This window comes from Cyrtonyx montezumae, unplaced genomic scaffold (assembly GCF_038088225.1).
Source record: "Cyrtonyx montezumae isolate F1298 unplaced genomic scaffold, pur_monq_1.0 scaffold_7, whole genome shotgun sequence".
In the NCBI taxonomy this organism is placed as follows: Eukaryota; Metazoa; Chordata; class Aves; order Galliformes; family Odontophoridae; genus Cyrtonyx; species Cyrtonyx montezumae.
Window position 1 is genome coordinate 12561155 of NW_027072078.1, and position 26390 is coordinate 12587544.

General features: G+C 37.2%; 1 protein-coding gene across 1 annotated transcript in view; it reads right to left on the minus strand.

Annotated features, from left to right (window-relative positions):
- The window catches only part of OLA1 (Obg like ATPase 1), an 84629-nt gene that overhangs the window by 48802 nt on the left and 9437 nt on the right, over positions 1–26390 (minus strand). The window lies entirely within an intron of this gene.

Below are 26390 nucleotides of genomic sequence, written 5' to 3' on the forward strand. Positions count from 1 at the left end.
TTACCATCTGTACACAAATGTTATAGGCAATATTTTATATCATACAATTGTAGATTGTTAATTTACATGTGAACTGTACAAATGCAAAGATTTGTATACATAGATACAAAGTGCAGCATTTTGCCACTTCAGGAGATCACTTACAGCCTGGCAGGGTAGGGTTCTGGGCTAGAATTAAGGTCCCTTCCAATCTAAGCCACTCTATGAGTCTATGATTAAGTCAGTTTTAAGAACAAATAAAAGCACTTTTCTGAAACTTGGTATCACTGTATCTAATGGTATTTTACCTACCAGTAGCAAACATAGCAGCCAAATTCAAAATTGTAGAACACTTTAACACATACAGTGAATGACTGGTGGGAAGAAAACCTTACAAATCATCCCAGTAACCGTCACTGGCTGACCAATTTTATACATTAAATTTAAAAAAAGATGTTCTAGACAAATAATTCTGAAGTTCTGAATGACTCTTAGTGTATCCAAGGGAAACAGGGTTTAAGAAAAAAAGGCCTGAAATCATCTGGCAGACCTCTTCCCTGTTTCAATCTACTTTATCACTGTGGTTCTGACGGTGATTAGATAATGAACCACTCAGACACACAATTTACACAGCAGCTAATTTCATCGGCCTGATTTGAGGGTATGGTTTTTAGGGGGCCATCAAAGAAGCAGATGAAGGTGCATTTGTCATATATGAGTGACAACCATTCACACTATCTGAATAAAATGGTGCTGGCCCTTATTAGAAACACATGCTATTATCACATATTTAAAGTGCAGTTGAAGCCATAATTTCAAATTGCCAACTGGAAACATAAGGGTAAAACAACCAGATATTACTGAAGCATGTGTGCTGACTTCATGCCCTTCTGAAGACAACGTGGCAACATAATTCAACTAAGGTTTAAATTATCGGATAAAAAAGCATTTAAAAAAAATCAAATATTATAAAAATATATATCTGGACAGTTTATTACTTATTCCTGGAACTATTTTCAGAGTATTTGTGCACTTAACTCATAACATTAAATATGTCCCAGAAATATCACCAAAATGAAAATAAACTTTTTTCACAAAGAAAAAAATGGCCATTTTTGTACTACGAGATAGGAAAAAAGCTAAACTACACACAACCCCTTAATGACAGACAGCTGAGATTCTTCATCACAAACATCTTAAACTTTGATTTTCCTTCTGAATTCTTGAAAAAAGTGGTTTTAGCAATAAGGATTTTAACATCAAAACAAATGATACACAGGTTTAAAATGTTGCTGGCAGCCTAACATCAAAATCATTTTCAGACAAATACACAAAGCCTTTAAAACAGCAGTGAGGGGAAGTTCCATCCTTGCCCATCAGCTGTCACTCTCCAAAAATGATCTCTGAATTCCCCTTGTACAAAGAAAAGCACCTCTGCAACAGATGCAAGCTTGAAGCTGGCTGCGATAGGAGAACAGGCTGCACTGTCGAAAGAAAGCCTGACACACTAACTCATACCAGTACAAAGCAGTTAAGGAAAAGGCATGTAGTAGTCATCTTGCATAAACCCTGTTTGCACACAGAAGTTAGCAACGGTATGTAGGAAGTCTAGTTATACACACAAGAAAATAGCATTCTACAGATCTGTTTAGATTTACAAGGAAATTGATTTAAAAAAATAACTAAGCAGATGTAACCACACAGATCAAATAAAACTCTTCTACCAGCCCAGCATTCTCAACAAAGTATTTAGTTGGCTAAAAAAGGAAAAAGTTTATCTTTTATCTCTGTATTGAGAAAAAGCCATACGCTACCATCTAAGCAACACAATCTCAAGTTGTTCACATTTTCCTGCTGCATTAATTGGTTAAAAAAACAAACACTGATAAAGACAGGAGTCAAGCTCTATGACTCAAGATCCCATTTTTAAAACATAAAAATAAAAGGTGAATGGATTAATTAGGTTTTAAGGAAGCTGGCTTCCAAAGCAAAAAACAGCAGCTAGGAATATAAATCTGCTTCAAATGTTTTTATGCTCTCTGGGAAATGCCAGTATTCTATTCCACAAAGAAAAGGAATCAGTTTACCTCAGAAGTAGGAAAAAATATGCACATAAAACAGGTTTGCTCAACACAGTTTCAAAAGAAACAGTTCTGTCAAAAACTAAAAGCCCTAACTGAAACCTTCGAGAGGAAAGAAAACCAACCCCAAAATGATGACGACCTTTTTTTCCAATGCATTTATAATGAGAAGAGTAGAGCGGACAGGGTGTGAGGAAGAAGTTCTGCAAAGTCTGAACTATATGAGTAAGAACAGAATATTGATTAATGCTAAGCCAATGCTAAGTCATACAGGAGGGTATATGAGAAACCATAATCAGTTATTTGTGAAATGGATTACGAGTTCTCTGGTGTCTAGTGTGTCCCACCAGAAGAATATTTTTATTACAGGTTTATCAGCCTTCCAAATGAAGTTGAAGAAATTTGCCTCTTTCTTCAGTTATCCTAGCAAGGAGCCTTTTGTCAAATTACCCCCAGAAAACTCCAATGGTTTTGCATGTGAGCACTTGAAAGAGAGAGCTCTTCCACTTCCTTTGGTGTAAAAGAACAAGGCCCATAGAGCTGAAAGACTCAAGCTTACAGTAAAGAAGCTCCTGTGGTTAATTCCCGTGATATTTCAGTGGCATGAAGAAACCTCTATCCAAATAAGGCAAGGATTTTATACAGGAATATATTAAGCTTAACTATGAAGTTATTAGAAAGGGAATTCCCCACTGCTAACTTCCCAACAGGCCCAAGTGTAAAGGATTCTTCAGTTGCAGGGATTTTCCCCTTGGCTGTTTTACTTGAGCTGGCTGGGTCCATGGTGCTGTGAAGCAGTGCAGATCCCTCTCCAATAGCCAGAGAGCTTTGCACAGGCAGGTCACTTCGGAGTATCCAGTTAGCAAAGACATCTAATTTACAGGTGTTCAAATGTAACACCAGGAGGAAAAAATAGTTGTAAAGATGCATTAAAGTAGTAATTCAGTGACAGCTGGTTCTGTGCTTTGCTTCCAAGTGACACATGGTAACTAAGACTGGGACAATAGGATGGCTGCTTGGAGATGTGGAAGCCAGACTGGTTTTGTACTGGGGAAGCATATGAACTGCCTATCTGCCAGGTCCTGGCAGCAGCGAGGCCACAGGCTGCATCTTCTCTTCTTCACATGGAAAAGTAATAACAGATAAATATGTATACAGCACAGAAGTAATAACAGTCACGTTTTCAACAGTATCATCTAATGGCATGCACGTTTCTTTCCATTTCTTTCAAGAATCAGCTTCAAAATTCTTCGACAAAATTTACCTCTCAGCCTCCCAAGATTTTTGCATTGCTTATGTTATACCTGTCAAGATCTGATGACTGTATGTTATGTATTCATCTGAACAGAACCACTACACTTAGTTACAGGCTATCATCAACCAATTCATTCTCTTGCTAAAATCAAGTCATCCAATTACTCCTTGACTAATCAAGGCTGTTTTGGCTTTTTCTTTTTTCAAAAGGTACTCAACAGCATAAACAGCTCACTTACAAGAAATGGAAAGGGGCTAATCAGCAGAATTATTGTTTTGCTGCCACAATTTGCAGTATTTAAATGTAGTTGCTGATTGGACTGAAAGTTTTATGATATAGCATATAAAACTAGTTTGATGCAAAAACGAAACTGTATGTAGCCTGAACTGTATTGTTCCTATTTGCTCCAAGCTGCTACCCAAACGCTAAAATACAAATCAAAATAACACTACAAGACATATTTGATTCCCGTCCTAATTGCAATTACGGAAATTAATTAATATCTTCAAGATTAATTTATACTTGATATGTCAGTTGCTTCATTTCTTTAATTACTCTTATCCTTAAACAAAATCGAACAAAATATTTGACGAATATTAAATTACACATAACAGCATTTTGGTGTCTTTTATTCAACTGTGAAAGGTAAGTAACTGTACTGGTTTATGCTATGCTATAATTAAGAGGGATATTAACAACTTGATCAGAATCTGAACTGCATCACAAGCTGAAACTCCCATCAGTATTTAGGGTAACGACCAGCCTTGTTTTGTCAGTAAGCTATAAAAGAATGTTTAATAACACCACCAAAAAACAGATCGAGAGAATAATTGATACTTGCACTTTCTCGCAAGCTTACATTCAATGACTATTATCAAAAAGAGCTGCTCACCACAGTACATACATCACAATATGGATACGTACCCTGTTATAAGCCCTAAAATAAATGAGCAGTAATACTTGTCTGGCCATTCACTGGGGTAGGAATTGAAGAGTGAACAAAATGAAACAAAAAATGGTACCTTGAGTGGGGGCCTAGAAGCAGAATATTGATAGCTCAAACAAAACAAGACTACAAATGTCAAAAAACATGAAATCGTAAATAATATCTCTACTTAAGCTTGTCTGACATTATCCTTGGTACTAGGAAGACTTAAATGGTAAGAAAGATACCACCATTTCTAACCAAGGTACATGTGACATTATTAAACTTCACTGATGATACTTTTTACTATGTCCACTCACATAAGGCAGAAACATAAGGTAAAAGAACACTATCAGAGTCAACATACTTTAGGAATTCTTAAATGCACCGCGCATTAATAAAGAGCCAACAAATAAAGTAGGTTTAGCATGTTTTCCCTTGCAAGATAATTTCAAGTAAAATTAATCACCTGTAACACAAACCTAATATTCCTTAAGCAGAGCAATTTTCAGTTGAAGAAGATGCACCTGCCTACATCTTCAACAGAAGGCAAAATCAACTACCAAAAAAAATTAAATAAAATACTGTAGTAAACCTTGACTTCTGAAGAAAGAATTTTCTCAGACATCTTTTGTGGCTTTGTTTTGTGCCACAGCCCTTTAAGTTTTGTCTTCATAAAGCCCTAACTAGTTGTAATCATTCACAGTCTAATTGTGGACATTTATCTGCTTTTCTTATGCATAGAACATAGCTATTAAAGCTGAATGGTGATGGTGTGAAGTATAGGTTAAATTGGGTGAAATTAAAGCAAATTACTCTGGGATGTGGAACTCTGAAAATAGAAACCGCCAATGATTTGCAACCCTCTTGATGATCAGCTTCAGAGAACCCTAAATGACAAGAAAACTTACATATTTTAAAGTTAACTAGATTTTTGTAAAAATAAAACGTATACATTTATTTAAAATGCAAGCAGTCACTATAGCAATAATTATTTTGTTTTACCTGCACTGTAGAAATACAAGAATAGGTTATAATTCCCCATTAAAAACACTTGTTTTTATTCTCAAGTTTAGCTGATTTCCAGTAACAGAAAAACAGTTTAGGATATTAGTTGCAGCATTAATTACTTTGAACACAAGGTTATAGTCTATGCAGACCATATGTCTGTACAGACACGGGACGGTAAAAGCAGCTGCTTTGGGCTCTCTCGACTGGTGCGGTATTAGGACTCAAATTCATTACTTACCCATACAAAAGACAAGTGGCTACATTTTCCCTGCTGAGCCCTCATACTGCCCCAGTCAGGGGAGTGCATGGCTAAACCCCCTCCCCAAAAGTCTGAAATAGCAGTTGATTATCAGCCCTTTCAATATCAAATCTATTGGGAGCATCTGACAAAAAAGAAAAAAATTTAAAAAGGCAAGTCTATTTTTGTCAGGCACACACACAGTGAGAGTATGTAGCAGCAATACGGGATTATAAATGTCTGTAGTATCAACTTCTTGAGCACACAAATTAAATTTGCATAAAAGTACTTGTCAAATAGGTACTTCGCAGAGTCAGGGATGAGAATTACAACCTCCCGAGGAAAACCTGAAGCAAAGCAACTCACTTAAGAATGTGTAAGCTAGCAGAAGAAACCACAATTTGGTTCCTAGTGGAAGTAACTTTTAACAGAGAAAAGTTGTTACCAAGAAAGTAGTTCCACTGAGCTTATCTATAAAAACCTGCTCCAGAGGCCATATACTTGGAAACCTGTGACAAATATTAGTGATTTATTTCTGATGTAGAATGTGTTTACTTGCCATTGCTCTTTCATCCTAGCACCACTGGGATGCAGTCAACACTCCACAGGCAAAACCTTCTACCTGCTGAGATTTGCTATCAACTTGGTCACACTGGGTAAAGAACATTATTTGAAAGCTGAAGGAATAATCTTTGAACCCTTCGTGCCTCCGTTTGCAGAGGGCTCACTCTTATTGCCCTTGATCACATATTTGAAATACTATCACTGCACTGTCCACCAAGTAGCATTTGGGACAAATACCTTGCAAGATGCTTTGTTCAAGATCACATCATGCAGTAATATCCATGAATTCATTGTCATAAGACACTAGGAAAGGCAGCACTTGAAGTACAACTGTGGAATAGATGTCACACTGAACTAATTAAGAGGATTCCATAGGAAAAACTAGACCCTGTTCCCAAAACACAACTGTGTTAACTGGAACAAAAAGGGAAGCCTGGTATCTAGCCCAGATCACTGCAAAATTCCCATTCTCCAAACATGAGCATTCTTCAGTCTTTTTGATGAAAGCTTTTGTCAACCTGAGCTCAGCAACGTTTGGTTTTACATTCTAATGATTGAAAACTTCTCGGCAAGTTAAAGACTCGAAAAGAAAAACCAACAGTAAACAAGGGAAAGCCCCCACAGCCTCACCCTCCCTACTCAGCATTCCCACAATGGCATCATCCAAAAGAGAAAATAGACGCCATGCTTGGAAAGGTCCTCCTGCAAACCTTTGGATAGCTCCTTATACACCTCTGAGAGCCACCTTTCCAGACCATTCAAATTAGACGATGTTTCTACTCAAGACTAGACTGGAACTCAGGTATTTGTAATTTCACGGCATCTACAATGCACAAAAAGTGGTTCCTAAATGCATTTTCATATTATCTTCACCACTATCACCTCCATGATGTATTTTATCCACTTTTTCCTGACTGAAGGTCAGTCTTCTAGGACTTCCTGTACAAATGTGCCTGTCTCTACAGAGTCAGGTTGAACTGGAATTCCTAGGAGTCACCACAAGAAGACCTAATTGCTAACAACTGTTTTTAAGACCACATTATTAGGGAAGTCACAAACACCAACTAGCAACCATCAGCAGAAAGCCACCAGACAACTATTCTCAAATGACCAGATATGCACTCCGCTTACCCATGGTGGTCCATTTGGGTCACAGACTGATTTTACCAAGCACATAGGTATCTAAAAACATGTGAACCTTCCAGTTTCTGTTGGGTCTGCTACAGTACTGCATAGCAATTACCATGACTCCTTCTCCAAAGCACTTTGGATCCTTAATACTGTGAAGTCCACGCAGTTCTGCAGTCCTAAACAGGTTGGAATGTTGTTATACTTTGTAACATAATGAATAGAAAATGAACAGCTCAGTTAAGCACAGAACATAAAATTACAAGCCTCCTGGATCCCACAGTGAAAAGTATAAAGAACTACTGAAAAATTACTTCAAATGAAGCAACTTCTCAAAAAATGAAGTAATCTTGTTATACAAATACCTAGATAAAACTCAGCGAGGAAACAATTTCAGCTACGAGAGCTTAATTATCTAAGCAGTTCCTAAATATTCTGAAACTTCTGGATCTTTGTGCACTATGGAAGGGAAGAGGAGTAAACAGTCTGAAGAAAGGCCTATTAATTTGCAACAGAAATGAGAGCTGATGAAGACTTAAGCAAAAATTGTTTGTGCCATACAAAAAAAGCAAAAGGTTTCTCAGTAAATTTACTGTAAAAATGTGTCATCATACAACCTTCCTTCCAGACATTCCAGTCCACATTCAGAACATAACACATAATATAATGTAAGACAGTTCATCCAGACATAACCCTTGTAAATCAAGTTAAATTTTAAGAGTTCTGCCTACCCAGTTCATATTAACAGAATTCCTGTTGAGAACAGAAAAAAGATCATTAACTGGTTCAGAGACTCCTTGCTCTTCTTACAGTTTTCACGTACAATGATTATTTTTCACCAAAACTAAGCATATTACTTGTTTAGACTGGCAGACTGCTTACTTCATGGAATAAGAACTCACTCTTCTGTACATTATTTCAGTGAAGAAATACTGAACATTCAAGGATTTGCTTTTCTTCCTAGTAAGCTTTTATTACAATGACAGCTACACTGTGGAACATTTCAGTTGTTCTGTAACTATCTGGCACCATCTAGTAGCCACCGGCACTGCTTTTACACAATTCCATTAAGAGAATATGTGACAAGAGATGATAAAGAACAGATAAGCAACAAACAAAACAAATTTCTCTTATTTTCTCTATCTCATATGGTCAAACAAATGTTTTATGTTGAATGTAGTACTTATAACTCTAGACAGTAATTACTAGTGCACTGAGCATATAGCTACTGCCTCTCTTGAAAAAGTACATTAAATATTTGTGTACTTTTTAAGACAATAATTTAAGAATCTGCTCATAGATTTTAGCAGTGGTTGGCAAAAAAAAATTGCTCAACACATGTATATGGCAAGTAGTTTCTGCTCCTTTCCTTATGCTATCCTGAAGAACCTCACATAACTTAAACTATGAAGGAAAACATATGCTTTGATTAGTTTTAATCCTGGACATAGAGGGTGCTACTTTTGTTTTCCCCTGTAGATGTTTAAGCAGAATGCTTAGTAGACCCAAAAATAAGATGGGAGAAACATCAGCATATTGAAGCAACTTCATTACGCTCCTGAGGTGAGTATCAGTAGAAATCTCCCATTTCCAACAGTACTGCTCCTTTAATCTGCCATCAAGCACAAATACACAACCCCACCATCCTGCTCCCTGCAAAATAAATATATAAATGTGATACTTCTGCAACATCTAACCACAGCTTTTTAAGCTGAAACGGTTCTTCTCCTTTTACTTCAAATGTCAAATCCATCACAGGAAAAAAAAATGTTGTTTTTAAAAGACTTCCTAGGACAACGAAGCAGTTCATTTCTCTGCCATTTAGCTCACTGTATTTTTACAAGCACCAGGCTGAGCAAACTATGATTGAGAGAAGCCATCTTATGCACATTGCTGTTGTCCCACATCATTCAGAACAAACCTTTTTAGATCGTTAACTACCACAGGAGTGCTGATTACACAGGCACCAGCAATTTCCTAACCAATGACCACCTGAACAATGATGTGTTCAGCTTCTCAGACCCTGAAGCCTTTCAGAGGTGAATCATTTCACAGTTTGGAACTAGATCTCCATAGCAACTTCCCTTTGAGGGTTTTAGAATCACCATCCCGTAATTCTATGATCATCAAGCTCAACCATTCCCAATGGTTCTTTTCACAGCAGATGGAAAAGGAAGCCTTGAAATTTTACAGTCTATTTCAAGCAATTCATCTGGCAGCCTATTAGAATTCAAAATATTTCGACCTTCAATCACAAAGCATGTTATCTGAAGCTGTGGTGATCTCAAGTCAAGACAAGCAGACGTTTTAGTCTAATCATCCATGATGAGAAGAGACTGACAAAAACTCTTAATTCAACCACCATCAAAATGCTTATTTTAACTGCATGAAAGTCTTTCAACAGGCAATGAAAACACACCATGTACCATTTTATCACAACCTTCCATTCAAGGGAAATATGAATTCTGAATATTGGCATGGATCTTTGCACTCCCTGACTGCTTTTGAACAAATATCTGCTTCCTAAAGTCGCTATAAATCCAATCTTATCACATTATTTTCAACAGCTGTCACAAAAAATGATGGAAGCAAACTGCAATTAAACTTCTCACAACTGAGTACAATAATGCTGTAAGAAAGTTACCTATCGATGGATCCAGTTTGTTACAGACACCTTCTAACAAAATCAAATCAGCTAAGTCTGAGAAAATAAATACCAATTAAATTATGAAAGTAGAGCGCCAGTTAAGATCTTGAAACAAAGCTCAGTTTCACAATAGTCATAATCACAGGGGGATTTAAAGTTTTCCCCTCCTGTTCCCAGATCCCAAACCAAGTTCTCCCTGTTCAAAGAAACATTTTCCATCACTTAAATGTTTCAATCAGCCACTGATAAGGGTACAGTAGCTTTAAATCTTTTCACTTAAAGTCCAGCTTTAATTAATCATATCTTTTAATCAACTTCAGATTGATTTTAAAACATTTGAATATACCTTCTAAGTTATACTCTATCATCTTAGTAACAGCAGTTTCTAAAATTTCTTCCTTTTCCCAAAGACAAAAAGATGCTCTTTCTACCCCCCAAAAGCAACCCTGTAAGGTTAACTCTAGAAATACCTCATTCTTGTAACTACATCATCAACAAAGTACAAAGCATCGAAGTGCAGTACTGAAAAATCACTAAGTACACAGACACGAGATTTCTGGTGACTACACAATTTAAAAGACTTACAGTTTCCATATAAAAATGCCATCCATAGTATTTAAAAGGATCAGCAGTAAGGTTAATTGGTAAACAATAATAATATATATTTTAATCACTATTTAATGGTTTGACAATGAGACTTAATCACTATGGCAATTAGTATCACTTATAAAATAAGCAACATAAGAACCTACCTATATGAAAGCTCCAGTGGTCTATTAATAAACAGTAAAATAAAGTCTAACATAGTTGTTAATTTCCCTTACAATATTTGTGGAGGCAGGAACACTTAACTATCATTTTCTTAGATCAAAAAAGTGCACGTTCAGTGTTCCTAAGCAGTTAGTTGACTGAGACAGCATCCACAATTCCAATCCTTTCTACAGCACTTAAAAAGACACATTTTATTAGGCTACAGGGAGAAAACTACTAACCAACCCCAAATGACCTTACCCTTCTAGGTACTGACATTGCTGGGCCACACTGCTACTCTGACTTTTTAAGAGAGAAATTAAAACAAAAACAAACTAACAAGATATTAAACGTAATGACATTAACTAGTGGTTTATTGAGAGCTAATATCTTTGGTTGTTTTGAAAACATTTCTATAAGAGAAATGATGAAAATCTTTGGGGGAATGAACTGGCTCAGTACGGGATTTGTCTTCATACACACTGGAGTATTTACAAAGCTAGCTTAAGATCAGAATTATACAGCTTCTTATAGTGAGCTTCTTGAACTGAAAGGAAGTACGCTAACAAGCACAAAATTTAACTAGGAATAAAGCTAAAATTTCAGATACAGGGAAGAAAATGAAGAAGTCATACATCAGCTAAAATTGTAAGCTGTTTATTTCTGTGTACAATTGACTGAAACATCTACTGATCCTATTCTAGCAACGTAAGAAAGAAATACAATGGAAAAAAGCTCAAGTATTTAAAGCATCTCTGCCTGTGAAGACCAGAGAGTAAAGCAATTATATGTTAACAATATCAAAATTCATAGTGGTTTACAGTGTTAGATCAGTTATTTATAGGAAATTTTATATTAGCTGCTGATATGACTTCCTAAGACAAAGTAGTTATAGAATAATACTAAAAACTCTGCTAAAAACAGTTTTTCTACTTTTTCATTTTAACACAAAAAATCCAAATGCATACTGTCAGAAGCCTTAAGTCATCCATGAAGTCTTTTTTTAATAACTGCTGAATAAGCGTAACAGTCATTATGTACAACCTTCACCGTTCTATTAGAAATCAAATGTAAAACTCCCTAGAAACACAAAGTTATTTAAAAATTTGCTAATTTAAAGATACAGCTATAACTGCAGTGCTACTCAGATACACAGTCAGAGCACATATGTAATTTGTCTACTTGTAATGTAGCTATTACTAAATGTAATTTAACAGGAGCATTTTTAAAAAATTCTTAAGTGATAGTAAATGATAAGTATCTTGGATTGTACAATTAGACTGTCAGAAAAGGATGTCTATTAGTAACACACAAAATCAACCAAGAGTTGCATCTCTACAGTCTTTCTTATGATTATGCACAATTATGATTCAAAGTATTTTACCAGATATTTCTTGTAAATAGTAATTTTAAAATCGACAATTTTAAAATTGTCTACAAATACTCAAAAATGAGGCTGCACTTGCAGCTACTCCTCCTCCCAATATCTCCACCACCATATCTGAAAAATCTCACCTTAAGCACAGTAGTTACATATTAGCTCACCATTTAACAATCTAGGATAACCTTAAGTTTATTTCATAACATATAATCAAGCAACATACAGTAATTAAAGCACACTGAAAACAGCAGTTACTAGCTAATTAACATTACAGAAACACTTCTCTTAATGATAGAAAAAGACAAAGATGTTATAAAGTACAGTAGCGTAAGAAACAGTTTGCTACAAACCTTCTTGCTGATAACGCTCAAAATCTCAACTAAGCAGTTTGAAATTGCAGTGTTTTGTCAATTAAAAATGCCTAGCTGTGGTATGCATGGTTAGGCAGGTGGTTTAGGGACCACCTTTTCACCACATGATTCATGTAGGACAAGCATCGCTTCTGCAGATCGTTGCAAACCTAAGCAGGGTTCAGCATTTGCAAACACATCCTACCTTTTAAGTTATATCCTCATTTATGCAAGGTTCAGCAAGAGCTTCTGCTGTTATCATGGCAGTGAGACATATTTGGCCACCAGTGCGCGCTGGGCTCCTGGCGGGCCAAGCAGTAGAGCACAGGCTTAGCTGTAGCAGTGCCACCATGGGCCAGAGTGAGGGGACAGCTGCCAAGACACATGCCGTGTCCTCCTAAGTGCTCTGTTTGGCAGCGAGTATCACCTCAGCTGCACACTTTGTCAGATAATTGTTTTATGTTTTGCAGTTAAATTACAACTCAAAAACAGCAGCAATTCCCTTTCCATGCTCTTTTTAAACCCAACTTCTCTTTACTACATCCTATTTTACAGTATATATTAACAGTAGCACGTACAATACTAAAAATGCATGCATCAATACTTCCACATGAAAATCACTTCTGGTTTTTAACCCTCTATTTATATCCTACCACTATTCACCAGTTTCCATATACACTTCTCTCTTATTATTTTTCTTTATTTAACATCAAAATCTTTCAAATTACAGGACATATAAAGGCGCATAAACTTTCATCATAACTTGACGATTGCTAAATGGGTATACATTGAACCATGAATTGGTTGATGGTTCGTAATAAAAGGGTCAGGCATTCCATCATGTTTGGCACACAGCCACAGACATTTGGGGGCTCCCAGACAGGAGCAGGACTGTACACAAGCCCTAGCACAAAGCTGACGGATGGCAGAGCACCCATCTCAGCAGCATTTCTTATCACTATAAGCAGGCAACAGTATGCACACCTGTCTAGAGGTTTCTGTTTTGAAATCCAAAAGCACTGCTTATATAAAGGATTGGTCAAAATTTGTAGTGGCCTGCAGGCCTCTACACATGAATGTCATGCTTGTACCATGCAACAATAACTTTAGGGAGGCCAACAGAAATTGCCCTTTTGCACAAGGAAGCATGCATCTGAAAACACTGCCTGTCTGATTAAAAAAAAAAAAAGACATTTGAAATCCAAACATCTCAGAATGAGAAATAATACCAGTACATTCTTCTCCTTCACCCTACCACTGTCTTTTTAAACATCGCCTCTTATACAACTTTTCTTTTTATTTAATAGGCTGTGATATAAACTCTTAAACTCACTGTCAAATAGAAAAGAGTCCATCTTGGTTGACAGCTCCAGCACACAGCATCTTTCATTCGAGGCCTGGTTTGATACTGGTCTTAGTCTCTAGATAAAATAAACCTAAAAGTTACCTTAGGCAGAATGAAAACTCTCTCCATCTCAAAACAATCTGGTTTTCAAAGAAATTCTCCCAAAGAAAAGCTCCATACTTACCACCACTCAAAACTTCTACCAGTCTTTTTTTTTTTTTAACCATTCTGTAATTTCAAGGAAGCCCCTTCTCATCAGCACTTCTATATGAAAATCTTCATTCAATTACTTGAATGGGGTTCCTTACATTTTTTTTTCTCAAAAGGCTAAATGCTATCATGTACCATTCAGTTTGGATGTGGGCAACATATAGTATTACTTTAGGGTTTCTAAACGTGTGGACTCTGAAAAGAAAACGCTGAATTATGACGCTGATGGTTTTTCACATTAGATGAAAACAAGCTGACAACAGCAAATTAATTTCCAAGGAAATGAGGAAGGTTCAAAGGATATGAGGAATTCATACACAGCATTTAAGAACGCACAAAACCGCCTCTGGTAACGCAGCTACAGGCAGCGCCAGCACTCTGGGGACAAACACCACCACAAGCTCATGGGTTTCACACTCCTTGATGCCCGCACACCCTTATCCACTGCAGAGGGCTGTAAGGAGTGAGCTGCACAGCAGGTAACTGTCCTGCCATAGCAGACTCTACATCACCACTCCACTTTACCTGAAAGAAGAGGAGAATCTGATGGAAAAGGAGATCTCTTACATGTAGCATCCTATTTTTTCAGTAACCTTATGATTGCTAGCCAGTTTAACTTTGTTAGGAAAACATAGCCCACGGCTCAGTTTTTTCCTTGATTTCCAACTTTGGATAAGAATACCACGTATACAATTTTGCATAATGAAAAGTCCTAACCTATATTTGATCCGGATTAAAAAGAACATTTAGTATCACTGAATACAGCATAATAAAGAAAGAAAATATTATTCATCTAGGATTCTTTCCCTTTATTTGGCAGAAAACTCTGATGTTTGGAGCTTATGAAAACCTCACAGAGAAACCTCAAGAAGGTTAAAAATACACTATAAAAATCAACAGAAGACTCTTCAAGGGAAAAGGCGGGGGGGGGGTGTATAGCTGCTGCAACGGTATGAAAAGAGGTCACGTTTTGTTATCAACAAGCTAGTGTTTACTCAACACTGATTTTTCAAGTACTTAGTTTCTATGAAATCATTTTCTGAAGCATTAAGAGATGTTCACTGCAGAAAATAGGAGCTCCCAAAGAGCTATAAGACTATTAAGCTTCTATTCCATCATTTACTTAATAGTACATACAAATACAAATTCCATTGCTTTAAAAGATCCAATAGGCAGTACTCCTAGGAAAAGATAGGTTGAAAGAACCAAAGATTCCTTCAACTAGACTTTTGATTCCAGTGAAAGATTATTAACCTTAAAAATGTTTTCGGAGTCACTAAAATGGTCTGATTCTTCACAACGTGCTTTCAGTTACTGGTTTTCAGTTCTCAGCACTACTCATCACTGCTCATAATACTACATACAATATCCCTTCCTAAGAGGGATCTTTAGTGTCATTTACATTCCAGGGAAATGCTGCCTCGCTCCCCATCTGCATTCCTCCTTGTGCTGACTTGCACATGTCCTGCTTCCTCATCTGCTCACTCCATCACAGTATCAAAACTGGGGGCATACTGTACATGTGAGAATGATTTATGTATTCAAACTGCATCATAGGAGTAATTTTTCCCTTACCAAAGGCTTCCAAAAGGCTCTTTTTAAACATGCTGAATATTTCATTCTAGTTACATGGAAATATTTCCATGCAGTGCTCGTATAATGAGAAATAATGAACTTTTACATAATTACACCCATTCTAAAACAACAAACAGCCTTTTTTTTTTTCCAAAACATAAGCTTAAAACAGAAAAAAATTAAACCTGTGCTGGTTTTCAAGTGAGATAAGAAGCTTTTCTGTGATAAACTGAGGATCAACATATCAAATTCTACCAAATTTAACATTTCAGTTTCCCATAGCTGTAGTGGTCCAGAGAACCCCTTTCCAGCAAAGAAGTTTTCATGTCTCTAACCAACTTTGCAAATGAATTGCCACATTTTCCCTGCCCTAGTATAACATGTTAGCACCACTCCAGTAAATAACGCGGCTGACATACAAAATCCTGGCTAGGCCCCACTGACTGCCACCATGGTCCTGGACTTGGCTGGTTCCTCTTATTAAACACAAAGCAAGAACATTTCCCACTACAGCAAGCCTAAGGGAAGCCATGAAATATTTTTTCTGCTGCACAGTCTGTTGGTCAGGAACATGACAACAATGATGCACATTTCTGAAGTGTCCAGAAGAAGTTTTCACTGAAACCAAATTACTACATAATTCCGGATGTTCTTTCCTTGTGTTAATAACTAAAACCCTGCTGAGGTTTAGCAAGTAAGATGCTTGACAAGCTGCCTGGCAGACTGGGCTGGAGGGGCACCTGCACCCCACTAAGCACTCACATTGTCCTTTCCAGCTCCCACAAATAACAGCGAGATAAAGCCTCTGTATAAAAGAAAATATGTACACGTAACAAATGTCTCCAATTATTTACTCACAGAACACAATTGCATGCCATTAATACTCAAAACCACTCAGTAAAAACATACAGAGAACAGTTTTATTTGAGCAACCATAGCGGTGTTATGTTGTTTCAGTACAGGACAAATCAACTACTGGGAAACATGCTCTCCTGCCACACAACAGGAACGTGTATTTGTAAAATGATCGATTAAATTACTCCTTTTCTACAGTACAGGTTTTGAAGTCATTCAGCAAACGTAATCAGTAAGGGAAAGGGGAGGTTGTTTTGTTTTTGTTTTTATAAATATAATACTGATTATTCTAGGTTCAGTCCTAGCCATCTTTATTCATACTGAGCAGAACTTGACTGCAATTCACTGAAATTCAATCACGAATACCATATGACAAAATAAAAGAATCATGTCCTTGGAAAGGACACGGGAGGATTTTAAAGTCACTTCTGTCCTCTCCTCATGCTTGCTTACACATTCCAAGAACAACAAGAAGAAGAAAATGTAAGAAAAGATGAATCAGTTATTTAGCTAGCTAGCAGCTTAAATTGCACATGTGAGAAATCTCATCTCAGTAAAATTATTGATAAAGGTTTATCAGTTTAACAATAATGGTGAAATACAAACATTAAAATCAATCACATCCATATCAAAGCCACCAATTAGCAAAAGAAAACCTATTAGAACACAGTCGCACTTCTGAAGTGTTCAGCAAGACTCTAGGTTAGGTTTACAACCTTCTCATGTCCCACCACAGCAGAGTTATTGCTGGAACAGTCCTGTGATTGTTTCTTAATTGTAAGCTACTTGCACTTTTATTTGTAAATTAACGGATTATCTCAAAATACCATCGCACATTTTCCCACCTTTCCTCAGTAAAAGCTTTAACTAGTAAAACAAGAAGCCTTCCCAAATTGTGCTATCTCATTTTAAGAAATTTAGCATCAAGTTTCAGTGACTTCTCCCCAGTTGTAACCAGCACAGACTGCTTGTTCCAGCAGCGCCATGCAGAGCGGACAAAACACATTAACTGAGTCAGATTTATTTCATTTCAGCAGCAGCACGTGAGGGAGGTTTGATAAAAAGGACGGATTCCCCCAAGAGCAGGCACTCCTTCACCTGCAGTGAGTACCACTCAGAAGGGCAAGTTAGGACATCAGCATTATGCGAAAGGGAAAGCTGAGCTACAAGTTACCATTTCTGCACCTATCTCAGTTCTTCCAGCCCTAGGAGGAGGAAAGGCCACCAAAGACAGCCCCAGGACTAGCAAGCAGCCAGCAGGGTTTCACACAGCAGCAAGAAGCAGCCTGCCACATAGCTCATGCTCCTTCTGGCACCGCCTGAGCAGAGACAGTCACTTCTGCACACAATTACTAGGGATTTATGCAGTTGTCTTGCATTCCCTACAAAAAAAATTAAAGCACTTTTACATTAAAACCAGTAATGGGAGATGTTTGTTATAACCTAATTTCTTCAGGCGGGTACCATGACTTGGATTTAAATTAAGTGTACTGAAAACGTGAAGAGATTATTTCTTTGCTAAGGCTACAGGAACAAGACAGGCATATTAGAAAAACTAGCATATAAAAATCCACACTAATTTCACCCAACTATTAAATAACACAAAACATTTATTTAAAAATTAAGATATAATTTTAAAAGTGATTCCTTACTTGAGACTACAGAATCTGAAGAGGACACAGTACCTGCCCCATGAATTTCTATAGCATTGGATATCTGCTTCACCACAAAAAAATCACCTTAAAATGTGGAAATCATAACCTAGGCAAACACAGATTCTTCCTTTTCAGTTCTGGGTGCAAAGACAAAAAGAAATAACAGAGGAGCACACATCACAAGAAGTAAGACTCTTACTTAATCATAAGTGGTCATTTAGTGGTTATCTGTACAGCCATTAGTACAGTGGGGTCACAAATGGAAAAAAACATGTATTATCAAAATTGAGGTTTGATTTGGGGTTTTATTTTAAAGCATGCAAATGACAACTGTTCTATTAATGACAAAAAGTTTCCTGTGGAACAAAATATCTCCTGCAGCCCTGATCATTTTACTGCAAGACTTCTCTATGTTGCAATATCATTACGTGCCATTAATTTGCTACCTAAAAATATATATATACACACTAAGCCCTAATATATGTTGATATCCACTTGTTTAAAAAAAATTAAAAGCATGAGAAAAGCCTTCTACAATGAAGAAGAAAAGGGGAACAGAGAGGGTGGCAGACGAGAACAGGACAAAAAAAACACCTTTTCCAAAGCTTGTTCAAGGCGAAAGGGACACGTCATGTTAAACAGTAGTCAATAGCTGCATACAATCAGTAAACAAATTCAGCTCTATGAAAGAAGAACTACATCCCCATTTAGTGGCTGCAATTTAGATTATTCTAGCGTGTAATACTTTAATTGTATAAAACAAAGCTGATGTCACAAACACAAAAGAACTTCTTGCAAAGCAAGTACCACAAGTAATTTCTATGCTGCCACTGATGGCTGACAAGTGATGAGCACTTTGTTCAAATTTATGTACTTATGCATCTAAGGCAACAGGTGGCTTATAAAAAGAAAACAGAGCTGGTTTTAACTCTTCTTTAGCAAAATTTTGATTATACGTTTTATCATAATGACTAAACATAATAATTTCAAATAAAAGCTCACTACACTAACTACAAAGATGAATCATGTCTCTGGGAAAATTACTTATTATTTTGATAAAGCAAAAAAGTGAGCTAAGGCTAGATCCCATGACTTGGGCATTCTGCATGTACTCAGAATGTTTTCTAACTGCACTCAGTATTTAAGCACTACTTTGTTACATATAAATTACACCAACATAATCTAAGACTTTTTTTCCATCTTTTATATTTCATCTCAAAAAGCAGAATCATAGAATAGCGGAATATTGCAATGCAGTTGGAAGGAAACTCTTTATATTTTCAAGTCTCTAAACCAACTGACACAGCAACATGGTCCAGAACCGCAGCAGGAGCTGAAACAAGAGAAGCATTACAGAAATGTTGGGTTTTTGTTTTTTGGTTTTTTTTCCCCCTCTCAAAATTCTGCATGGTCCAATAAACAGTTTTATTTTCTTTCTGCACACAAATTGATATTAAAAACAATAATAAAAATGCCCACCTTGCATAATGCAGGATAATACTTCTAACTTGAATTTAAGCACAAAAGAACTCCAAGCAAAGAGACACTATACGCACACAGTTAATACAGGCTAAAATACAGGTGGAGTACTATTGACTGGTCCAGTTGTATTAGAAAATTTTGAAAGAAATTGAGAACGCAAAGATGCAATAGGCAGACTGAAACAATCTTTATAGTCTGCCTTGTAATTAAACTGTGAAATGTCTGCTTATGATTAAAACATTTAAGTGCTTGCTCTTTTGGATAGATTAAATGCACAAAGATATTAGACTTTCCCCCTGCATGGCAATTTTTCCATACCATCCCTAACAATTAAGAAATGTGACACATCAATATTTCTACCTTGTACACAAAATACATAGACAGTTTCTATGGTGAGGTTCTCTGGATCCATCTTTCTGTGCTGCAACACTTCAGAGCTCATCCTGGAGTCTTATGCTGCCTATCTTCCTGTATTTCCCCTGAAAGCAAGCAATCCCTCCCAGGTAGTGCACATTCTCCTTGCTATGCACTTGCTCCCTGTTTGCAACTCTTTCTCGCACTTGACTTCTCATTCCTATTGCTATTTAGTTTTGAAACATCAATTTTCACATCAAATTACCAAAGCCTGGTGCATAAAAATATTCAGTAAGCCTCAAGGAACTGTTATCTCATGAACAGCTATCTCAATAAGCACTGAAACACAAGCCTATGTTCAAACATTTTTTATAACTTTAACTAGAAAACTGAGTTTGAGGTATAGGAGCTTATCTGCCATTGTCATTACTGGAAGAAAAACCCTGTTTGACAGTGCCTTGAGTCCTTTGGAGGTGAACTGGGGGACAAGAGACGGGGACGAAGAGGGCTGGGAAAAAAGAAGATGGATAGCTGTTGATTTCATCATGTTCTTTAGACTACATTTAACAGGGATTAAATTAACCACATAATGCTTGAATTCTCAGAAAATAAGTTCCGTATCTAACAAAGATTCTGAAAATCGTGTGCAACTACTGAAGCTCTGCATTCATAGCAAAATTCAAAATAACTAAAGGCAGCATTTCTGACATACTCTACAACAACAGATGACCACTTGTAGGTTATTATTTTAATGTGTTTTGTTAATCACCAGCAAGCAATGAGACTTCAGGGTGTTATCTGAGGCTAGAGAATCCCCTTGCCATCAATATGAAAACAATAGCTTTCGAAGCTGCTCAAGTAGCTGCTGCTGACATAAACATCCAACATTTAAAACCAGCCCAATGCTTGTTGAGTTCTTCCACACAGGGTTACAGGATAAAAATAGATTCTGAAATAAAAATCTATTCAGAAATACCCCTAGAGCTGTTCAAGAAGCGTTTAGATGAGGTGCTAAAGGATTTAATTTAGTAGTTGGGTAGAGACAGTGATAGGAGGATGGTTGGACTAGATGATCTTATAGGTCCTTTCCAACCTTATGAACTTATGAACACTAAGAAATTACTGCAGGAAACTTGCCACTACAAGAGAGACAACTTCCAAAGCAGGGTGGGAAATCAAATCACCCGAATCTCTGCTGACATGACATGGAAAAATAATTTTAAAAATCACTTGTAAACCCAAGAAGAAAAGTAAGGCTTGCAACCCTGAACTTCAGGGCAGCCAATTTTGAACTCTTCAAGGATCTGCTTGGAGGTATCCCATGGGTTAGAGCACTGGAAGGTAGAGGGGCTCAAGAGAGTTGGCTGACATTCAAGCACCACTTTTTCAAGCTCAAGATGGGTAAATTCCTAAAAGTACGAGATCAGGCAGGAAACCTGCATGGATGAACAAGGAGCTTATGGAAAACTCAAATGGAAGAAGACAGTCTACAGAATGTGGAAAAGGGGTCTGTCCACTTGGGAGGAATATAGGAACAGGCATGCAGGGATGTAACAAAGAAGGCTGAAGCCTGCGTGAAATTAGATCTGTCGAGGGAGGTTGAGGGCAACAAGGAAAGCTTTAAGTATGTCAACAGCAAAAGGAAGACTAGGAAAAACATGGATCTGCTGCTGAATGAGCTGGGTGCCCTGGTAATGGAGGACACTGAGAAGGCAGAGCAACTGAACTCCTCCTTTGCTTCAGTCTTAGCTGCTAGGACTGCCCCTTGTGCATCTCAGACCCTAAAGATATGAGAGTGCCTGGAGAAAGCTTAATGCTTCAGGGGGTGAAAAAAAAGCATGCAAATTACATCAGGGATTTCCTACAGTTGACTTGTTTGAGGCATTTTTTCAACTCACCAAACTACCTTAATGCTCCCTCAGCCAGAACAGCATGACTGTTTGCTGAGTTACAGTTTAAATCTGATTAGAAGGATCTATTTTTAAATACTGAATTGGTTCCCAAAGCCATTCTACTGCCTGGTTCTACAATCAGTTCCATCAGCACATGATAAAAGTGGCAGCATATAGGTGAGAAAAGGTGTTTGAATGTGGAACTGCTAACACTACCAAAATATAGACCCTGCAAGTTAAGTCAGGTACAAAGTATAAACTTGGGCAGGGTAGGCTCTTTTTTTTTCTGGAAGTGGCATTTTGGTCATTGTGGAAACGAGGACTGCTCCAATAAATAGCAATTCTGAAAGAAAACTTAAGCAAAGGTTTTTCTGTCAGCTTATCAAACAGTCTCAGACTGAAAGAAAGGCCGTATACAAATTGGATTACAGTGCAGAGGTTTTGTTTGGGTACGCTGCCTAAAGCTTTCCTTTTCATAAGGGTAAAAACATCATTTGGCTTTCTGATGTGCAATAACTGCAGTCAGTGACGTACAAGCGCTCACAGCACCACAGGCAAAGAAAAAGGAGGCACTGACATTACACAGGACCTCAGAAAGATTTGCCTAACTGTATTTTAATTATGACTCACAATTACATATCCTAACTAAGTCAGTACCCCTGTTTTAGTTTGTCTAATATACGTGACTTCTAGCCAGAATAATAAATAAGTCCATCTAAATAAAGCCTGGGAAATAACTGATCTTTTCCCACCACTCAGTTCAAAACAGTCTCACAGATCTACACCAGGGAAATACTGCTTGAATTCATCTACACAAAGATACAATACCAGGAAGAAATTGAGGTGAGCAAGTTGGAGAAGTCTGAAAACAGTTATGTACACAAGTTCAGCTGCAGATAACAGAACATCCATCACACAGCAGCATTACAGGTAATACACCATATATTGGGTATACCAAGACAAGATGTACAGACAATTTAGAGATTTTAATTCATTTCTTGAGGACAAGACGATGCAGCAGAACATTAACTGTACTCACAGCAACTTGTAAAAATAAATCCTATTGAAATGTAAATACAATGAGCCAATGTAAATACAACGTCCAATGATGTGCACATATTGGTTTCAAGAATATGAATGGAACATGAGCCCATGACATGACAAAGTTCTTTTAAGTAAAATATAGTGGTCCAGCCCAAGGGTGCTCACAGTGCTTACCACCTCTCTTCTTCCCAAGTACTTAAAATCTACTTTGTCTCCTTCAGCTAGACCACTTCTGTTCCAGATTTTTTTACTTAAAAATCTTACATTTTCCCACTTACTTGAGAGATAAAAAAAAGCCTCAGAACAAAAAACTACACTGCTTGTAGATGTAGCAGGAGCTGATACATTAATTTCCCCCACCTGGAAGCTACTGCTCACACAGCTGACACAGTATGGTCACTTTCACAATTGTTCCTTGTCTTCTCATACTATGAAGCCACAATTTCACAGCAGCCTCAGCAGCAACTAAACCAACTCTACCTTCAGGCTTTCAAGAAAGTCCACAACAAAGCAAAGAAATAACTTAAACTAAACCTAAAGCCAAGATACCTTATGCCATCAGTAACAACATCCAGTTAATGAGATGAACATTTGAGTGTGTTTAGGTGACTGCTTTTGAACACAGTCACATCTTGATGATTCCTTTAAGATGTTACAGAGAAAAATTTAAGTCTCACCTGTATTGCCTAAATAGCAATTATAGACTGCCATATGACACACATCTATAATAGAAGTAGTTGTAGGTCATATAATAGCAATGACTCAGTAAAGACAACCTGCCTGGTCTTTATTCTCAGGGGAGGGTGGGGTTTACTGGTCAAGTACTTTATGACTCACAGTGCAGCATATTAGAAATTTTTCTATGTATTCTTTAGAATTGAAAGATTGCCCTTGTAGCTCAGTAGGTAGCACTCCTGCTTCTGGCCTATAAGGTCATAGCTTAAAGTCCCTGCTGAGGAAATTTAACAAGTTCCACCTATAAATAGAAAGGCATTAGATGCTACTACTTGAACAAGGGTGGTGGCCTTTAGATAAGAAATTTTTATGTTTTTATCTGTCCTGATGAAAAAAAGACATTGGACACAGAGAGGCAAAGTGTATTTAGGCTAAAGATGAATGTCAAAGTGGGCATCAAAATCCTTTCTAACCTCAATTACCATCAGACTTACAATTCTAGCATTATCAAACTGTAATAAAGGCCAGAGAAGAATTTAAGCACAATAAATTTCCTTCTCAATGAAGTTAAGTAATTAACTAAATCTGCAGAATTTCCCATACCTGACACTGAAAAGAAGTCTCCTACGTACATTACAATCAAAATTTAACTTGGTCACCAAGAGGCAACTTCAGTGTAAAAGAAACTTTGGATTTCTTTGAAAAAGTAATAAAAAACACATCTGAACATTCACAGCTACCATTCTATGTCTGAAGAAAGAAAATCTCTTTCCAAGAGATATTTGCTTAATTACCACAGATTAAAAGAACGCTATCCAGCATTGCAAAACTTTTGCTCCATACATCCAGGCTTATCCAGCTCTTAAAGAACAACTACTTGTGCCTAAATTTAAGAATAAAGACTACTCAAACCTTTATTTGAGTTAGTCTGTGCTTTAAACTGCAGTTACCCAGGCTTAGAGCTTGCAGTTCAGGTGTCACTTTCGCTCAGCCTGGTGACACATTATTTGCCAAAGACAAAAAGAAATGTCATTAGAGCACTGACAATTTTCCAGCACCTCTTCCACAGCCCTCAGCCACGTGGCCAGGAAATAAGGCTCACTCTTCTGTGGAAGACAAAGCAGTAGAGCAAGCTACAAGTTATTCTAAGGTACAAAATGAGAATTTTGCACATATCTTTCAGTGAAAAGAGTAACCCTCCTAAAACTGAAGATGAGGGTGACTTCCTTGACCTGTGAGAGCAGTACTGTTCTTACTTCAGCTTAATGGTAGACAGGTCTTGAAACTTCTTCCGCAATGGCTTAAGACATCTTACTCCTCTGCTATCCATCTTTAACTCATAAGTTTATAGACCCTCCAGTATTAGTTTTATTTGCTAAAGTGAAAATCCTGGGAACTTCAAGCAGGCCAAATTACAGGATCAACAGGATTACACAGAGCAGATGTGGTTGTTACCCACGTGCTCTAGTCCTGCTTGCAGATCCAGAACCACTGTAAGGTGCAGAGTAGAAAACTAGCATTCCTGCTCATATCATCCATACAGAAAAAAAGTCCACCATAAAATAATCATTATCTGAAAAATATCCTCCTCTCCCACATCATAAAGTTTATTTTTATCTGAGAAGGAACTAGTGATAAGCAAACTTGTATATCAGTGGGATATACTTGTAAAAGATCATATATAGCTATAATTTATAAAATATCAGTAGGAAATGAACCTCAAAAGCATTAAGAGCTGGATAGGGCTGCTTAACATCCAGAATACTCAACACTTGACTGAGAGTTATAGCAGGTTCACAACACTGATACCTGCCATTTCCTCACTGAAGTATTAGCTAAGGACATTTTGTAAATTTGCACTTGTAAGAAGGCTGCTATTTTTAATCCACCATCCAAGTAAAGTTATTTTCTTCTCCACAAGTGCCTGTGACAGATCTGCCATAAAAATCTAAAAACACTTAAGGTCATATGAGCCAGAAGAAGCACTCTGACACTGCTCCATACTCTGCCTCATGCCACCAGGAAAACATTTGACAGTTAAAACTATAAATCCACCAGAAACTTCAACAACAGAACCAACAGAACCACTTTGAAAAAAGCAACACAACTCAAAAAATGGAACAGGCTTCCACTAGTCTAGAGTACACATTAAGTTATTTTGGCAATAACGTTGTAAATGCCATTACCCAGGACAGGGGAAAAAATATATACTAAATTCCCCATTCAATCAGCCAGTAATAAGTGAGTAAAGTGAGTATACCTGTTTAGACAAAGGTTATTCAGACATATATAAAAAATATTCCTTCTCCCCCAAAAGAAATTGGGATAACCTCCAAAATTAAAATGAAAGTATTGAGATAAAGTTGTTTGCCTCGAAGCAATTCAATTCCAGTTTGCATACTTTAAGAGGAAAAAAAACAGAACCAACAAAACACTATAGGAAATATCTAACAAAAAATATACAGCTCTACTCTTAATGCCTCATTTGCTGAGAGAATTCACTTTGTAATGTTACTAATAACACAAAAATCCAGCCATACCCTAACAGGCCGCCTCCTTTTACTTACCCATTACTCTGCCATATGTTTGTGGCTGCTTCAGTGTATACAAAGTGTAGCTAAAGCACAAAAACGTTGTTTCACTGATTTAACAAACACTGTCTCAGTGATAGTAACAGTGTATCTAGGACATGGAACTTTGAAGACTGAACCCCCAGGACCATTTCAAGGCCCCAGGGTATTTGTCTTTATTGAAATGGAAGTAAGGAAACTTAAGAACTAGAGAACCTTTTTTCACCTCAGCTTTACGCTTCAAGAAACAATGCGGGCAAACACCACAGACAACTTCCAGTTTCAACAGAACGGTAATTTTAATTATTGCTGAGGGTATTACAGCCACAGCTGTAAAACTTAAGTGCTTTGCCATGGATAAAGAAATAATATGCAACAACCTCCTCTGAAATCCTTCTCATAGCACAGGGGAAACACCAGGGGA